This window comes from Cotesia glomerata, linkage group LG7, assembly GCF_020080835.1.
Source record: "Cotesia glomerata isolate CgM1 linkage group LG7, MPM_Cglom_v2.3, whole genome shotgun sequence".
NCBI lineage: Eukaryota > Metazoa > Arthropoda > Insecta > Hymenoptera > Braconidae > Cotesia > Cotesia glomerata.
This window is the reverse complement of record NC_058164.1, coordinates 10,307,616-10,327,504: the sequence shown is the minus strand read 5'-3', so window position 1 is coordinate 10,327,504 and position 19,889 is coordinate 10,307,616. Positions and strand designations below refer to the sequence as shown.

At 35.2% G+C, this 19,889-nt stretch overlaps 1 pseudogene; it reads left to right on the top strand.

Annotated features, from left to right (window-relative positions):
- The first annotated feature begins 2,676 nt into the window (after nucleotides 1-2,676).
- LOC123270001 lies at nucleotides 2,677-2,808 on the top strand (annotated as a pseudogene).
- The last annotated feature ends 17,081 nt before the right edge of the window (nucleotides 2,809-19,889 follow it).

Below are 19,889 nucleotides of genomic sequence, written 5' to 3'. Positions count from 1 at the left end.
TTTTCGATCTCTCTATCTCTTATTCATGGAATATATATGTACAAATGTACCGAGAGCTTTCAATAGTTGAACATTGATGTAACCATTGCATGGACCGCGTTTGACCGTTTAACATAATGCTCATTATTAGCACGAGCGACACGCGCGTCATGTTACATGTATCGTTCTTATTATCCGTTATATTTTAGAATCAATTTGGGTTTACAATACTGCTCGTTAATTTTCTACTGATGCCGGTTGTTATTATTATTTTTTTTCTTTTTGAGTTTAAGCCTTTATATGAAAAGATAATAAAAGAAATCGTGAAAAAAAACTGAAAATGAAACTAAAAATATAAAACGAGTAACAGTGGATGTAATCGGGTAACGATTTAAGATTCAGTGAAGGCTAATCCTCTCCGCAATGATCCATCGAAGAGCCTTCAAGTTGACTGTAAGAAAAAAGATAAGCTATAAATAAAAGATATAGAGTAAAAAAAGGTGTAAGGATCTGATTATAGTTATATATTATATAAAATAAAAGCGAAAGAGAGTGAAATAGAAATAATAAATAAAGTATAAAAAGTTGTAGGAATGAAGAATGAAAAGGTTCCATTGTTTCATTCGATTTACACCCATTTATAACCAACGGTTGTATACGAACGGTATGGATGCTTTTTTACCATACCCCTTATACTCTCTTACAGTTAAGTTACGATACAGAACCTGCAATTTACAGGAGAATGAAAAGTTAAGCCGCTACCAAGCTTAGGGGGTGGCTCTCAGACAATGGGTCTCGGCTTTGAAATCTCAGCAGCAAACAAACCAGACGATCCGAGGCCCACGGCTCAAAACGTAATTGAGATATTGAGATCTGATTAAGATGAAATCAATAACACGCTGGCATATATAGTACGTTATATTGGACAGTGAATAATGTTGAGAAAAGCTATTATTATAGATAAAAGAATAAAGAATGTTGAGAAGAATATGAATTTTCCGTGTATCCGTTCCGTGCACCGTGTTCATGCTAAGTCTTTCAAACGTAATGCTCCTTTTTTTATTATTGAGAATTGGAAAACGAAGCGTGTGTCACTGAGTTTTATTTATAACTATATGTGTGATAGCATATCTATGTTTTGATTTATACATTTTTATTGTATTTATTTTGACAACATGCATACTCTCGATAACGTTACTAATCGCTTGTCAAGGATCAGTGACATATTTCAGTATACATACAACGAATAAAAATAAACAAAATGAAATAAAATAAAAGTTTTGTGTCAAATATAAAAGCCATACACTACTTGCAAACTTACACGAGTATATAACGATCAAGTGATGGTTTTATTTTATATAAAAGCTGACAAACTATATTACAGCTTAACTGCGTGTCCCCTTTCACATTTACAATAAAAGATACTTCTGTGGGTAAACATTTCGTACCATCTCTCTTTCTCTTTTTGGGCGGCGACAATATATACATAATATCCCGGGAGCTCGCATCTGCCGTGTCAACGGGAGGTCTGATTGAACACCAAGAGATGATGAAATAAGAAGAAAGAGCACGCCCAGGGGTAAGCGCGAAAGACCTACTTGAAAAAATCTCAGTGGTTTTCCTTGTGTATTACTGACAAACGGATGTATATAGACCCGATTGCGACTCCACCGAGACATTATTCTATACTGCAACAGTGTGCTTAATATGCTAAGAGACTGTTATATGTAACCTCTTGAATTCGATTGTCGGTCAAGCGTTGTATTGCAAGCACCCCACTTATATATTGTATGGTTTACCAAAGTTTAACTGAACTTAATTTAGTTTATTCAGCACTATGATAGAAAAGTGGTCTGAATTCAAGAAAAATTTTCTTGATTTATAAAAATTATTCTGAAGGTAACCAGTTTTCTTGTTGCAAGTGCTTCTTGTCTTGAATCTCGCAATCTTAGCTTGAGAGATTTAGATTTTCAATCAAAAGTATAAAATCTTCGTGAGATACAATCAAACTGATTGTTGAAGGACAATTTTCTTCAATTGAAAATAATTTCGTTTTCTTATAAGAACTTTATTTTTTTAGCTCAAGAACTAATTTCTTCATTCAAAGTAGCAACAAAATCAAAATTGGTATTCAAACTTATTCTAAAAAATATTAAAAATTTTTTTTTATCGAACAAGGCAGACTAGCGCAGGAGCCAATATTTATATTTTATGTACCTTGAAAGTTTTAAGTTCGAGCCTTGTAAAGAAACAAATTTCGAATGATATTTAAAAAAAAAAAAACTATCGAACACAACTAATTATTTTTTTAGCAAAAATTTTTTTATGATATGAAAGTAATAGAAGTTAAAAATTTGTTAATTTTGAAGGAATTTTTGAATCAAGTCGGTAATATCTTGAACCAATGTTACCTTGGTTAAGGTAAGATGGACGGTGTAGCTTAATGTATATAGAATAAGCGAAAGGAAATTTAGTATAGACCGGATAGCTCAAATGGTAGAGTAGCCGACATGTCTTCGGAAAGTTCTGGGTTCGAATCCCAGTCCGAGCTATCTAATAATTTTTTCTCGCATATTCTATAAACTCACATTAAGATGATCCTTTCTACATTCCTTTCTCAATCCTTTCCTACCAATATCCTGTTACGTGAATGTGGAACGCTTCACGTAATAATTACCGTAACTCCTATTCTTTCCCGCTTCACAGCATTATTTATATTTGTAAAAATGTGGAACACTTCACGATTATGCGTGTATATGCGCAAGGCCCCCTTTAGCATGGCCCCTGCGCAAGGATGACACGCAAAATCGTGAAGCGTTCCACATTTTTTACAAATATAAATAATGCTGTAAAGCGGGAAAGAATAGGAGTTACGGTAGTTATTACGTGAAGCGTTCCACATTCACGTAACAGGATATTGGTAGGAAAGGATTGAGAAAGGAATGTAGAGAGGATCATCTTAATGTGAGTTTATAGAATATGCGAGAAAAATTATTAGATAGCTCGGACTGGGATTCGAACCCAGAACCTTCCGAATACATGTCGGCTACTCTACCAAACCACCCATATTGTCTTACGAGAAAGAAATTTTTGGAAGAACTATGTGTGTATCTTGTTTAAAATCAGTGAAGTGCTTTGTTTAAGAGTAAAATCCTTCAATAAAGAACTTTCTGCTGTTCATCTGAAAATTTTTATTTATTGATTCAATAGTTAACTTCTTAAATTAAAAAAATTGAACATTTGAATCAAGAGCGAAATTTTGAAAAAAAAATATTTTTTTCAATCAAGCAGTCTTTTTTCTGAATACGTAAATTGATAATCTCAATTTAACGATCGGATAAATGACACCGCAACCAAAAAAAAAATTCTTTGTGGAGTTGACAATAAAAAAAAAATAAATACTACTTATGTATATCCCATTAGTGCAATTTACACGGGTATAAGTTAGTATAGTAAACCTATACAGGTCATAATATGTGTGATAATATAGGGGAGGAATCGCCTGAGAAAAGAAAGAAAACGTCGATGGAGACAGAATTCAAGCGTATAACGAGAATAATCGTGTAACTGAGACTCTTTGTAACGCTTAGCACAAACCGAAACGTGCGAAAAAGAGAAAGAAAACTGTCGCCGCAACACTTTTTTTCATTCTTCGTCCGTCTCTTATTCTTTACTCCATAGCTTTTTTTCCTACCGCCTCTAATTACCCACCGAAATCCCCTTAAACTGCCATTAAACCGACGCCAGGAATGAGCCGTTTTGCTGTACATTGGACTAAATGGATACAGAGTGCCTGTTCATAGAATTTTCGCGTTCAACAGCGATATACACAAGAATATAAAGCTACCATAAGACTATGTATACCATGTCGACAAGCAGACTCTTTCAACAAGTTAAGAATCCTTCACTTGCACTCTGACCGTTTGCATATTTTTAATGGATTCTTATGAGATTTCAGTCGATTTAGCCAGATTAAAGGTGAAAATATTCTGATGAGACGCTTGTTGTTGCTTGAGATTAACTGAAAATTTTAAATTAAAATATATAGCCACATAAATTGAACTACTCGAGTTATATTTTTTGTCTTTATAATTTCAGCAACGATTATAATTATTAGGTAACTATAATTTAATCTGTAATATGTTCCCCTTTATCAACTTTCATCTAAAGTAGGGGAAGGGGGGGGGGGCAAAATGGGCCCCTTAATAAAAAAATTTTGATATCCTAAGTGTTTTTCTCCGGTTTTACTTTTTTTTAGTCCCTTGCCAAGTATTTGACCTCAATTTACTCTGTTCATTAAAAATGAAAAATTGAAAATGTGGGGCAAAATGGGCCACCTTCAGAAAATTTTTATAATATGAGTTTCTCAGCTCGTTTTACTTTTTTTGGCCTTTTACTGAGTTTATGGTATTAATTTTTTTCTGTATATCGAAATTAAAAAATTGAGAAAAGTGGGATAAAACGGGCCCCCGAAAAAACTCAATATGTTTCTTACTTGTTTTATATTTTGAATTTTTTTATTATGTATTCAGTATAAAAAATTAGGATGACAATAGACCCTAAAACCCATCCCTGCAACTTCCCGCTAGCTCCATACCTAAGCGCTCCACATTTCACGCCAAAAGCAATAATAAATCAGGTAAAAAATGTCGGTGTAAATTTAAAAAAAAACGCGTTTTTTGAATTATTTCGACAAAAGTATCTCTCAAACTAATCAACCAATTTCAGTCGCGTTAACGGCGATCAACGCGGGTTTCTAAGCTTAAAAACCGATCAGTTTTTCGAATCGATTGGTGAAGCCAATAAAAATGTATCACAAAAAAAAACAATTTTTTAGAATTTTTTTGACGATATCTCACAAATGAATTAACCGATTTAAAAAAAATTAAAGGCATTCTATGCAGTCTTGCTAGAACAAAAAGATTATTTATCACTAACCAAACAATCGGACGTGAAATTTCAAAGATATGTTAAAAAAATACTTTTTTTAATTTTTTAAAATTAAATATCTCTCGAACCATTCAACCGATTTTGACGTTATTGGCGACGATTGAAGTGATTTTTTTAAGCTCTAAAAATCATCTCGTTGAATCAAAAACGATCCAGGAATAATTGTCGGAGTTACGTAAGAAAAAAAAAACACTTTTTCCCAAATATTTTGTTCACGATACCTCACAAACGAATCGACCGATTTTGATAGCGTTGACGGCGATCGACGCAGTTTTTTAAGCTTAAGAGCTGATTAGTTTTTAAAAACAATTGATTCAGCAGATTAAAATTTATTAAAAAAAAAACATTTTCTGAAAATTTTATTTTCGAGATTACTCAAAATTTATTGGTCCAAATTACCTTGAATATTCTAAAATATCTAGGGGCAAGAAACTCTTTCGATTGCTGTCAATCCCGTTTGAATCGGTCGAGCCATTTAAAAGTTATGAGAGGTTTACGTTCATACACACACACACAAACACACACCTACGGCAGAGGCAAAACTGCTACTAAGCGCGTCTCCCCGTAGCGGATGGGAGAACACTCGCTGTCCATGGATGACACTAGGTCTCTTAGTTGATGAGGTACAGAGGGTAGGAGCCAAATAAAATACGCTCCCGTGGACAAAACTCCCCCCCCCCCTTTAATAGGTTGGTCACACTAACTGACCTAGCAAGACGATCGTTCCCTGCTGTAACTCACTGGGAGTGTCCGGAACCCGTGTCGATTATTTCCGACGATGCGGGCTACGGCTGATGTGAGCTTGCTCTGCCGAGATGTAAGTTGCAGTAGCGGATCAGGAGCCAGCCACTTCGGGCCTTGATCAGAAAGTACACAGTGAGTGTTAGAGATCGGAATCTTCACCACCCCGAGCGAGTCTAGTCCGTCCGTGTATTCCGGGACTGGCTAAGTGTCGGCTAGGCCTAAGGGAACTGGGATAGGAGTACTATCTCCGAGGGTACACCCGTTCCTAGTTATGACAACCCGCTCCACTCCGTACGATGCGCTGGTAAATCAAAAAGTATGAGTAATTTACAGGAAACAAACAAGAGTGGAAACGTGCTTCATGCCCATCAAGCAGCGATTGAAGCAAGCGCTGAAATAAAGAGAACGCAAGCACTGGAGCGCCTTGAAAAGCTGACCATTGAGCTGCAAGAGTTTGTTCAAACTAAGGTCAATATCCACAAGGAGATAAAGACCAAGACAACCAGTGTAGTCAATGCTCTTGGAAGATTCAAGAAACTGGACGAGGAATGGCAGTCATCACGACGACGCATTCAAACTGAAGTTGAGACGGAAGAAGCAATGGACACTGGAGCCGACGGTGACGGCGAATCTGCTGCTGAGGACAAGGGTGAAACTGACACAAGGCCTGGAAAGAGAAAGGACCGGAATTCGCCAGAGCCAACTGACAAAGTCACAAAGAAGAAGGACTTGAAAAAAAGCCCTCCCCAACGACTGGCAGGGCAGGGCGACGAACCTAAGAAGGCGACTGATTGGGAAAAAGTACAGTCTAAGAAGGAGAAGAGGAAGCTAGCTAGAGAGCAACTCTCAAAGCAGCCGCCGAAGGAGCCCAGACCAGAGCCTAAGCAGAAAAAACCACGCAAATGGATCAGACCCGACGCACTGATCATCCGCCCGGCCGAGAAAACAAAATATGCCGAGATTCTGCGTCGCATAAAGCAGGACGTCCCAGATGAGTAGGTTCGTTCAACGGTAGATAAGATCAACAACACCAGAAATGGCGACTTGTTGATTACGATTTCGAAGAACAGCACTGACAAAGACCAAGCCCTCCAAAAGACGATCGCAGACATCCTTAAGGAGGAGGCGAAAGTGATCTGCAAAGGACCACAGGAGACCATCGAGATCCAAGATGTCAATGACGACACGAAGAAAGAGCATATTCAGACCGCTCTAAAGAGGGAAGCTGGAGAACGTTGTGAAATCCCACTAGAGGCAATCAAAATCCGTAAAGCCTTTAGGGGTACGCAGACAGCCACAGTGTCACTACCAGCAGCTGCAGCACAAAAGTTACTGGAGGGAAACTGCAAAATAAGGATCGGCTGGGTCAATTGCCGAATGAGAGCAACAAAGAGACCCATACAATGCTTCAAATGCTGGCACTTTGGGCACTTCGGATCTCAGTGCAAAAGCGAAGTCGACCGGTCTAAGCACTGCATAAGGTGCGGAAAAGAAGGACACAAAATTGCTGATTGTAAAAATTCAGCTAAATGTGCACTGTGCATTGAACAGCATGGCGTAGAAAAGGCGGCTCACCATGCAGGCACGAATAGATGCCCCGTCTTCCAAGAAGCGCTCCAAAAGATAACGAAGCCAAGAACATGAAGATATTGCAGCTCAACCTCAATCATTGTGAGGCTGCGCATGACCTGCTCATGCAAACTGTGCGCGAATTAGAGGCAGACGTAGCACTTATAATCGAGCCTTATAGACACCTGAGTAACCAACCCTGAGAATCCGACAGCACTAACAAAGCCGTCATCTGATCCTGCGGTAAATGTCCTTTTCAGAGAACAGTCAACAATAAAGAAGCCGGCTTCGTAGCAGCATGGGTAGATGGCCTCCGCTTCTACAGTTGCTATGTACCACTTAGTCTCTCTAATGAACAGTTTGAAGACTTCCTTGATCGGCTAACTGAGGACGCAAGAAAACACTTTCCCGTGGCAATAGCTGGTGACTTCAATTCCTGGGCAGCAGAATGGGGCAGCAAGTTCACTAATACACGTGGAAAAGCACTTCTCGAGGCAATGGCCACACTGGACGTGATCCTTCTTAACACCGGTGACACGCCAACGTATACTAAGGGAGAGGCAAACTCAATTGTCGACCTTACATTTGTCAGCAGTTGCTTAGCTCGAAGAGGTTTTTCTTGGAAAGTATTGAACATCTACACAGCCAGTGACCATAGTGCGATACTATGGGAAATATCAACTGGCCAGAATCTAACAAGAGTCAACAGGAACGCCAGCGCGTTTGGGTGGAAAGTTAAATCTCTCGACCTCACTGCTTTAGTAGTAGCCCTAGAGTGCGATCCGATCATCGTAGAAACTACTGAAGAGAAGACCAAGGACCTAATGAGAAGAGTCACCCAGGCTTGCGACGCCAGTATGTCTCGGAAACGTGGCATGAATTCAAGACCTTCGGTGCACTGGTGGAACGATCACATTAGCATTCTACGTTCAGAGTGACTTAAAAAAAGAAGAAAGTCTCAGCGTGGCTACAGACGACCTAACTCCGCAGAGCTGTTGGCAGAGTATAAAAAGGCCCGTCGAGGACTAAACAGAGCCATTAAAGAAAGCAAAAGATGCTGCTGAAAGGAACTGGTCGCAGAAGTAGAGAAAGATCCATGGGGCAGACCGTATAAGGTGGTTATGACCCACCTGAAATGCCAGCCAATGCCATCACCTACGTGTCCACAGCTCCAAGAGAAGACTGTTACTGCGCTGTTTCCCCAACAGCCGGTATTCACCTACAAGTTGGAGCAGCTCAACCCTGAAGACATCCCAACTATCACGTTGGACGAGTTGATAGAGGCAGCCAATCGAGTAGGGAATAATAAGGCGCCGGCATTGGACGGAATCCCTAATATTGCCCTGAAATCAATCCTTAGGGCAGCACCGGCATTATTCCTGGACGTTTACGATACATGCCTGAAGGAAGGGACTTTTCCCCAGAAGTGGAAACAGGCTAGTGCTACTTCCGAAGGGGAAAAAGCCGCCGGAAGAACCGTCATCCTATCGACCACTCTGCATGTTAGACACGGCCGGCAAGATATTCGAGGGCATAATTCATCAGAGAATAGAGGCTGTAGTCGATCCACTCCTGGCAGAGAACCAGTTTGGTTTCCGAAAAGGACGGTCAACTTTGGATGCGATCAAATTGGTTTTTGATACAGCCAAGGATGCAATCGTCGGAACGAGATGGAAGGATGGAAAGAAGAAATACTGCTTGGTGGCTGCTTTGGACATCAAGAATGCCTTCAACTCCGCTAACTGGGACTGCGTTATGCGGGCTCTAGAAGAAAAAAACGTACCAGGATACCTTCGCAGAATGGTAGCGAGCTACTTCACAAATAGGGTTCTGAAATATGACACGAAGAACGGTACAAAAGAGTACGAAATCACCGGAGGAGTGCCACAGGGATCAGTTTTAGGTCCGCTGCTATGGAACATCATGTATGATGGCCTCCTGAGAATAGCATTGCCTACGGGAGTCAAACTTGTAGCATATGCAGATGACGTAGCTGTCGTGATCGTCGCAAAGCACCTCGAAGAGATAGAAATGGCATTTGATATTACATTCAGGCGAGTCAATTTGTAGATGGACATGGTGAACTTGCAACTAGCCAAGCATAAAACCGAGGCAGTGCTCATCACCAGTAGAAAAACAGTAGAAACTATCAATTTGAGAGTCGGAGAACAAGAAATCACATCACAACCATTTATCCGTTATCCGGGAGTGATGTTAGATGCCCGACTCAACTTCAAGCAGCAGGTGGAACACGTCAGTGCCAAAGCGTCAATAGTGAGGGCTAGTCTCGCACGGCTGATGCCTAACATCGGAGGCCCAATGCAGAGCAGGAGGCTACTATTGTCATCAGTAGTCACATTAGTGCTCACTTACGGAATATCCATTTGGGCTGATGCACTGGATACCCAAGAATCATGGAGAAAAGCTGGACCAGTATATTGATTGAGTGCCCTACGAGTAGCTAGTGCCTTCCACACTATATCAGAAGAAGCAGTGTGCGTCATTGCCGGAACCCTACCTCTTCGAGTTCTAGCAGAGGAAAGACGAGCCCTTTACCAACGAAAAAGATCAACTGCACTGAGCCCTGAAGAACTTAAAATTGAAGAACGGCAGAACAACATAGGCCGACGGCAACTACAATGGGATGCTGCAGAGAAGGGTAGGTGGACGCACCGCCTCATAACTCGGATCGACATTCGGCTTAACCGGAATCACGGCGAGGTCAATTACTATCTTACGCAGATGTTGTCGGGACACGGGTGTTTTCGAGAGTATCTACACCGCTTTAAGCACGATGACTCTTCGGAGTGCCCGTCCTGCCCAGTAGTTGCTGAAGATGCGGAGCACATCTTCTTTGTATGTCCTCGTTTCGATCCACAGCGTGAAGAGTTCGAGAGGATCCTGAACCAGAGAATGCAACCAGATTCACTAGTGGAAGCAATAATTTAAAGTTATCAGGAACGTGGACCAAGGGTAAAAACAAATGTTACGTTTTCAAATGTTGCAACGTTTCGTTGTTATTTACAACTTCTTCAGGCAAGCTGTGTACAGAGAAAAAAAAACAATAATATAAAAACATGTAAAACATATGAAAGAATACAATTTAAAAAGATAAATTCTTACATTTGAGGTTTACATTTATATAATAACAATAATCTTAAATAATAATTAACGATGAAGTGTTTCAGAAGATTATTGTTATTACATAAATGTTAACCTCAAATGTAAGAATTTATCTTTTCAAATTGTATTCTTTCATATGTTTTACATGTTTTTATATTATTGTTTTTTTTTTCTCTGTACACAGCTTGCCTGAAGAAGTTGTAAATAACAACGAAACGTTGCAACATTTGAAAACGTAACATTTGTTTTTACCCTTGGTCCACGTTCCTGATAACTTTAAATTATTATTTATATCATGGATGAAAGTAATTTAAATAGTGGAAGCAATGTTGTCATCAGAAGCTGCCTGGAACGCTACCAACACGTTTGCAACAGAAGTCCTCAAAGACTTGCGTTCCACCGAAAGAAGAAGAGCAAATATCAGAAGATAGAAGGAAGGTAGTTAACACCTTAGCCACCAGAAGGAAGAGCAGTAGCTAGTTCCTCCCCTCACGAAGTAATGCCTGACGGCGGTTCCCATGAAGGATTAGAGGAAAGAAGAAAAGTGTTTTAGGGTTTAGTGAGTAGGGGCGTTAGCGTCGAGTTTTAGTATGACGCTGCGTCGAGTCTTTACATATATAGGTGAAACAGCTATGCCTGGAATCCGCAAAAAGGATTCCCCCTCTAAAAAAAAAAAAAAAAAAAAAAAAAAAAAAAATACACACACACACACAGATCATCGCAAAAATAGTCAGGGAAGCTTCTGTAAAATAAATAGTTTTTTAACAAAAAATATAGTAAATAATGCTGTTATTTAACTCGTGACCTAGTTCGTACTTTACCTATATAATTTCCTCTATAATTCAAAAACTCTAGAACACGTTGAACTGAAAAATATTCTTTGGTTTTTAAAGTCTAATCAGCCCATTATACCTCCCAAATACTTCGAGAGTTGAAAATGTTGGGGGCCCATTTTGCCCCCAAATATTTTTGGATATTGAAAATTTTAGGGGGCCCATTTCCCCCCCCCCCTTCCCCTATAAAATGACATGAAAAAATTTTTCAGTGAAAATATACTCTGAAAGAAAGAAAAATCATTGTCAAAGCAAGAATATCTTAGCTCAAGAATTCGTTGAAATAAATCATATAAATTTATTAATTTTTTGTCAAAAAAATATATCTAGGGGAAGGTGAGGGAAGATGACCCCCTAAGGCATAACGGCCCCCCATCAAAATTTGGTCAAAAAATAATTTTTTTTTTTTACCAAATTATCATAAATTTGATATATTTATATATTTTTGAGCTAATATAGGGGAACCTGGGGCACAACGGCCCCCTTCAAAAATTAGGTAAAAATTTTTTTTCACTTTTCGTCAAGTTATGACTTCAATAATGAATAGAGGTTATGACCTCTAAAATGAATTAGAAAAAATTTAATTGACCCGAAAAATTTAACAAAAAATTGACTCATGCAGGGGAGAGTGATGCATGACGGCCTGCTGGGGCATAACGGCCCCTCTTATAAATTCGGTAAAATTTTTTTTTCCATTTTCGAAAATAGTAGATTTCACCCCTAGAGAGGGGTAGTAAGAAATGGCTCAGATCACATGTTATAGTCAACCTTGGCGAAGCCGAGGACTTTCTCCAAGGACATCTTACTCTTCGCAATTCATATTTTTAATTTTGAATTGATAAAAATATAGAAAAAAAAAGTCTGGTTCAAGATATTACGTATTTTAAAAACTCAATCTGAAAACTCAACATGTGATTTCAATCAATGTAAACTAATGTTACCAATTCATTGCTAAATAACATCTCTGTATTTTTTTTTCTTGTACGTAAGTTTAAACCCTCTAAGTACAATAAAAGGAATTAATTATATTATTAATTATTATCTATTTAAAACTAATTAACAGCTTGGCAATAAAATTTATAATAATTTTTTTATTAAACGTTAACAAAAATTAAACTTTTGGAATAAAATATAAAACATAAATGTTCGATAATTAGGAAATCAAATCGAGATAATTTAATGAATATACGATTATTCGCAATGATCACAGAGATATTCGTCAGAATAATCTTCGCCAATACCTGCGCAAGAATTATGAGACCATTTATTACAATTATTACACTAAATCCATGACTCTGTGGATTCTGAGTAAAGTCCATTGCAATAAATACAATGACAATCATCTTTTTTATATTTTGAATGGTTTTTTTTCAAATTTTTTGGTTTTAATTTAATTTTTGTTTTTTTTTGTTTAACTGAGGACTTTTTTTTCTTTTTCTTTGAGTTCTCGGCGATACTCAAGACTCGTAAGAATCGTGGTTTTCCCTCGACGACATTTTCTGGGAGGAGAATCTCTAGATTTGGTGGTAATGGCTTAGTAAAAAAAAAAATTTTTTTTTTCTATTTTTGACAAAATTTCGACTGATTCATTCGAAATAGACGGAAAATAAAAGAATTTAATGGTTAAAAGCCCCAAAAAGAAAAAATCGGCTTAAGGGGGCCGCCCTGCCCCACCCTCCCCTATATCTGTCCGCTATGATGTTAACATTAGAGTGTTGCATTAATAGAAACGATTATATGTCTTCTGCTGATACTCGAAAATATTATTATAAATGACAAAAAAAAAAAATGCAATATTTTGAATTTTTCTCATTTAAAAAACATGTATTTCAATTCACTTGTTTTTTTCATTTCAACTCTAAAATCATTTTTTCAACTATTTCGAATGTTTTTAAAAATAGTAAAATTCAAATAGTATATATAATATATAGACTGTTTCAAAAAAATCGAAAATTTTTTTTTTTCTTATTAATATTGAAAATATTGTTCGAAATGACGGAAAAAAAAATCCTGTAAAAAATAGAGCTCTTAATATTAATATTAAGAGGTGCCGAGTCGAAATTTTCAATTTCCCATTTGATTACCGTGGGAGAATTTTTTTTTCTTACTTTGGAATTTTGGAACTTTTTAACAAGTCATCGGACAAGTTGAGTCAGAACATATTTTTGTAGAGAATTGAACGCTCTACCAAAAAGCTCTCTTATAATTTTTCGATAAACCGATGCGTTTCGAAGGTATTCAACTTTAAAATATAATTTATAATATTTTCTCATTTTTTTTCAATTTTTTGACGAAACTATCAAGTTTATCAAAAAATTTTGTCAAATTTTTCAAATTTTTTGTATTCTAAACTTTATTTGGTTTCACAGATCCTTTGATTCAACTGTCAAATTTCTAATACTATCGTACCTTGATTTCCCAATAAATTCAAATTTTTTTTTTTTTCAACTAAAATTATTATTATCCATTATTGGATTCTATAAGTTCATAATATTATATATTTCAAATTTATGCAATTAATTTTATTATTTTAATAAAAATGTGCTAATATAATTTTATTATTATTTTTTTTTTTTCTGGAATCTTACGCGTCAGCCTTCAGGCCTAGACAAGTGGGATTTTTACGTCCTTTCCTACTATTTATTTCGCTTGATGTGTACTAAATACCATCTTTACCTCCTTTCCGCGGCAGTGGCTGACTTACAGTCTGTACCCGCATTTGCCTGTGCCCCGCCCCTTAGCACAGTGACCAAGGAAACCACAGAAACCTGGCCAGGGTACAGTCAGCAAGCGAGCAAGCCTTGGAAATCGCAGAAAAATTGCGACTGCCAGGGCTCGAACCCCCGCCTGAGCGACTGTTGTACGGGCAGTTTAAGACTTAAACCGCTCGGCCACACAATCGCCGTTTATAATTTTATTATTTATCGAAGCCTGTTTCACAGTTAAAATGATCGAAGCGCGAAACAAAGAAGACATCGGTTGTACTATTTGTTCTTAATTAACTTCATTACTACCATACCATCAAAAATGCTTCGAGGACGCCCCCTCCCTTAGTATCTAACCACCTTGCACTGCAACGCTCATTGTTTCGCGACTCGACGTTCTAACCGAGCTTTTTTGATTTGGGTAATAATTACCCATTGTTCTTACCTCCAAATTCGGAATTTAATTGTTGCTATAGTTTATCATTGTTTTTTGTGAATATTTTGGCTTGTATTTTAAATTCATTTTTTTGTAATTAATTAATTCTTATCCTAGAATTCTTTTTAACCCTAGACTGGTCACCATTTTTTTAGTTTCTCGCTCGCACTATAGCGAGTCTCTATAGGTTGAGTAGTTCTTACGCGGCGTCACGCTGTACGGGTGACCAGTCTAGGGTTAACGTTTAGATTTAGTTTCAGTAAATTGGGATACATAAAAATCACACTTGATCCGAGTCAAAAAATCTCAAAAAACCAAAAAAATCGGGAAAATTGCAGCTATAAATATGAGAAATAATCTATAAAACATGATTAAATACTTTTCTTGTATTTTTTCGCGCATAAAATACAATTCAAGAATCTAAAAATATAAAAAATTTTAATATCTATAAAAAATGACGTATAACTAGAATAAAGAAAACGATTTTCTCGAATTTCAAACTGTTCTTCATTGGTATCGAACTCTTTTGTTCTCAAACGATCTACGCAGTAAATTTTTCTTCCGTTTGTTATTATCTCTTGTATTTCATGCGTGAAAAAATACAAAAAAAGTATTTAATCATGTTTTATAGATTGTTTTTTCATATTTGTAACTGCAATTTTCCTGATTTTTTTGGTTTTTTGAGATTTTTTTAATTTTAAAACTTTAACATGGCACTGGGCTAATTAACGTTCAGATTTAGATTCAGTAAATTGAAATGCATAAAAATCATACTTGATCCGGGTCCACAAGAATTTTTTCATTGCTGTGACTGCAGTGTTTTGCAATTTTTTGGGGTTTTTTGCATTATACTCAAAATTGGAGGCAGACTGGGTCAAACGGACTTGAAATTCGGATTCAGTGGATCAATATTCATTTCAATAGGTAGGTCCGGTCCAAAGTACATACCACTTTTTTTTTTTGTGAGCCGGAGTTATGTATGACTATATATTTTGGATATATTCTATGTAACAACTATATTTATTAGAATATTTGTAAGATGATTCAAAATTTTAAAAATTTAGGCATTATAACGATATCACAATGGTTGATTATAAAAATATACAATGTTATAATTTTTTTTATCAACTGTTGTTTTATTAAAAAGTATACAAATTACGATAAAATAGTGTCATTTATTGTTTTCTTGTAATTAATTAAATTTATCTCAGAGGCAATTTATTGAAAGGGTTCAGCTATCAATCTATCTTGTAGAAAATCACATTTTTTACAAAAAAGGACCTTTGCAATTTTGGTGTCAGATCAATAGTTTAGGAGAAAAAATCAAAAAACCACGACTTTTGAGCAAAAATCAAATATACAATTTTTTACTGGCGAGATAGCTCATAAATTGGAAATAAGCTGTCAGAGCTTTTAAAGAGAAAGGATCCCTCTACAACTTCCGCCCATGGTCAAATGAATATCATGAAATGTCGCTATGCTATAGATAATTAAAGCAAAAAAAAATGATTTTAACGGGCTAATTATATGAGAAAACTTCAAATTCATCCAGCGAGTACTTAAAATTGAAATTAAGAACTATCTTTTGGTGAGATTTCTTTTTTCTATGTAAAAAACAATATTTCGTCAATGGAGTGAGAAAAAAAAATAGTCGTCTCAAATGAAGCACCCTAATATATATATATATATTTGTAGAAAATTAAATCCGAACAAAAACAGTTTCACTGTAAAAAAATCGCGCCAAATCCACGTTCATAAGACTATTAGGAAAAAAAAATTTTTTTTTCTTTACAAAAAGATACAAAATAAAAAAATAAAAAAATCCAAGTAACCGATATGATTGTTTATGATTTTGGGAAATTAAAAAAAATCTTATTGTAAATTTAAAAATTAAAAAAAAAATTTTAGAACGTATTTAGTGTGCGTGGTTGCAAAATATTTTACTTTTAATGAAATTCGTAAAATCTATTTACTAGGACTTTAAAAAAATTTAAATACACAATGACGCACACCAAGTACGTTCTAAATTTTTTTTTTTAATTTTTAAATTTACAATAAGATTTTTTTAATTTCCCAAAATCATAAACAATCATATCGGTTACTTGGATTTTTTTATTTTTTTATTTTGTATCTTTTTGTAAAGAAAAAAAAATTTTTCTTTCCTAATAGTCTTATGAACGTGGACTTGGCGCGATTTTTTTACAGTGAAACTGTTTTTGTTCGGATTTTAGTATTTTTTGTAATTATAATGAAAATTTACAATTGGTACCAACTTAAATCTCGCGTTGGCAGCATTTTTTACTGCAAACTATCCTCTTGAAGCTACAGTTTATGTAGATATAATTCCAGTGCACCCTGGCGGCCATAAATGTAAGCTGTGAATTACTTTTTTTAACTGTAGTTGCGTATCTATAGGAGGATTACTACACATTTTTATTTTATCTAGTCTGTGGTGCTGACCTTTCTCCATCAAAAAAAAGTCAGGATCGAAATTTGTGAGCGAGCTATAGTATGTGCTGATAAAATTTAATAATTTCAAGTAAATAAATTGTTATAAGTGAATATAATTAATTAATACGGTGAAATAAATTATGAATTACTGTTATGATAAACAAATTGGGTAAAAAAAGTACCGTAGAATTAAATAAAATTTCGCAACCTCAAAAAACCGTTCTGCTTACAGTAAACATAGTCGGTAGTCTGGCGCTCCGTTTACAACGGATTTGAACGGAACTTGGCGCCAGATTCTACCGAATCTGTGGATTTCTCTCATATAATTAGTTCTTTTTTCATTTTAGTAAATTATGTAGTTGCGGAGATATAAACGATTTAATATTTAAAAATCGTATTTTATTGAGCTAATAATGCATCATTACTTTAACTAGACGTCTGTCAACGATTTTTATCAAATTAAATCAGCAAATCACTAGTCCTCAAAATTTACTGTTGAATCGAATATATGTGAATATGATCATTGAATCATCAATTATTAAACATATTCACTCTAAAATCATCAAGAAAAATAAAAAATATGGTTATTGTTCAAAACTCTATCAATTATTAAATATATGTTTAATAAATTAGATACAAATTGAAAAAGTTTATTATCCAATAATAGTTACAATATTTTATTTTCTTCTGTACTGTACAACTAGTCGTAGGCAATAATAATTAAATTACTAATTCTAATTATCAATTATAAATATTCTCTACTCAAATAATTTAAAATTTGATACAGTGACGAATTTGCTTTCTAATACTACTAATTAATAAAATCTAAAGTATTCATCATTATAAGTTATAGATTACTCAATGTCCGTCGTAAAAGTCACGTATAGAAACATGTATAAATTACAAGCCAGTACTTTATTATCATTATTAGTTTATTATTGAAGAATCGACAAGAGTTAAACACTCATTTAAGTCGTTCACGTAGAGAGCCAAATTTAATAGCATGTATTTATACATATACATCATGTATGTCTGCACGTATAGGTAAAATGTACCGTTTACGACCCCCGACGGTGTTCTATGCACACGCATGCCTTGACGCACCTTTTATCAAGCGTAAAATGCTCTTTATTCGGTAAAATCAATCTCATGGAAAAGATCCCCTCTCGCATGTACTTTGGAAATAACGGATGCTTTGATCTTTTCATCGGGACATCATCTAACTGTTAGAGAATCCTTATACTACAGCAATAAATCGCTCAATTTCATCGTTAAAATGTAGATCCAACTTTTTATCGAGCTTAATATACTACTTTGCTTTTATCTCAATACACCCTTTCAGAAAATTACATAAAAAACTTATTAATAAAAAGGCATACTTCGCAATAGTTTGATATGATAAGCTCAATAAAAGCCAATAATTATATTTTGATTTCATTCATCATGTTTGGCAGAACTTATAATTATAATCCGAAGTGTTAAAGAGTGCTCTATGATCAAAAATTCTCGTAGCCTCTTCTCCATAACTATTTTTATTGTTGTACTCTTGTTAGCTTACGGAACAAAATAGTTTGAAAACCATTGTACAGTTAATTTAATCAAGATTAGTTCTGTAATTTTCATAAATTTATTCAATCTAATAAAATCGAAAAAGACATCAAAATAAACTAACAAATTTTTCCCGTCAAGTCAACTTTTTTCTTTTTTTTTTTTTTTAAGATTGAGTATCTCAAATCGCTATCTATCTCGGTGTTATTTGATTATAATCAATAAATAGAAAAATAAATTTGGTCGATCCTCTGTACATCAGTAAATTTTTCCTTTCGAGTTTCAAAATTTACATAAATAATTGACATTAGCCAATTTCCTATTTTCTATTTTACTCAATAAATTAGTAACAGAATAATTTTTTCATTAAAAATTAAAAGAGCAAAATTGTAATTCGTGAACTTTTGGTATTTTCAAATTTTTTTTTTCCTAAGCTTATAGTTATTGTAAGTATAAAAATCTGTTTTGAATTAATAATGGCAACAATAAAATGGTTATTAAATGAAGTTGTATCCTAAAACTAATTGTCGATAATGAGGCTCTCACAAAAGAGATAGAAGTGTATAAATCGCCTAGGGGTGGATCATTGAAAGTGGTCGGTCTAGAATCCCCTCAATCGTGCAACAAATGTATCAGTTACCAAAGCATCAGGATAGAATTTATTACCAAGGCTAAGCCTATATCGTCGCTCTAAACATTATTATTATATAGTCGACACAAGGGGTTGAGAAAAGACACTATTCTTGGTAGCATACTAACTGTGCTATAATCTATAGCTCACGCGGGGCCCGCGCTATTACGGCAAGTGAAGCGACCCCTTAATGCCCAAATGATTCTTAATGGTCTTAATGAAGTGTGTACACTCGGCGTATGAAGGCGAGCTGAGTTTGGACCATCATAATGACACTAATTTTTAAGCATAACTGTACACTCAGCTTAACAACGTGCGAACGTCTAATGTTCTCAAACATTTTTCTCCGGGCCAATTATACACATCCATTTCTTATAATAACATTCCCAAAGTCTTTAGATTTATGTTTGCTTATTCATTTATTATTATTTTTCTATTAACTTAATCGAAGGTCATAAAGTTCTCACACTAGTTGATATAAGAAATAAGATATATTAAAAGTTAGACATATCCTAATTTGTCAGATTTTTTATTTTCAGCAAAAGTATTATTATTAAGATAAGAATATTTTATCGATTTTGAAATAAAAAATTATACGTTTAAGTGTTTGGAAACTTGCAATCTCAACCTTCAAAATTTATAATTTTCTAAATAATTACTGTTCATAATAACCAATTGGTATAAGGTTTCATAATTTTATTTTCTTTTGTTGGAATATAACCGCGAGTAACTCTTGAAAGAATTAATTTATTCAAAAATTGTAACTATCCTTTCTTTTTTGTTTTTGGATAATTCAATTTCCTAGAAAAATGTGTAACGCGCTTCCCAGTACGTCACTTTTAAGACAAAAAAATTCAAATGTTAAAGAAAATGTAGTTCTTTATCTTGTCTCCCGTCTGATCTTGCTGCACTGAGCACGT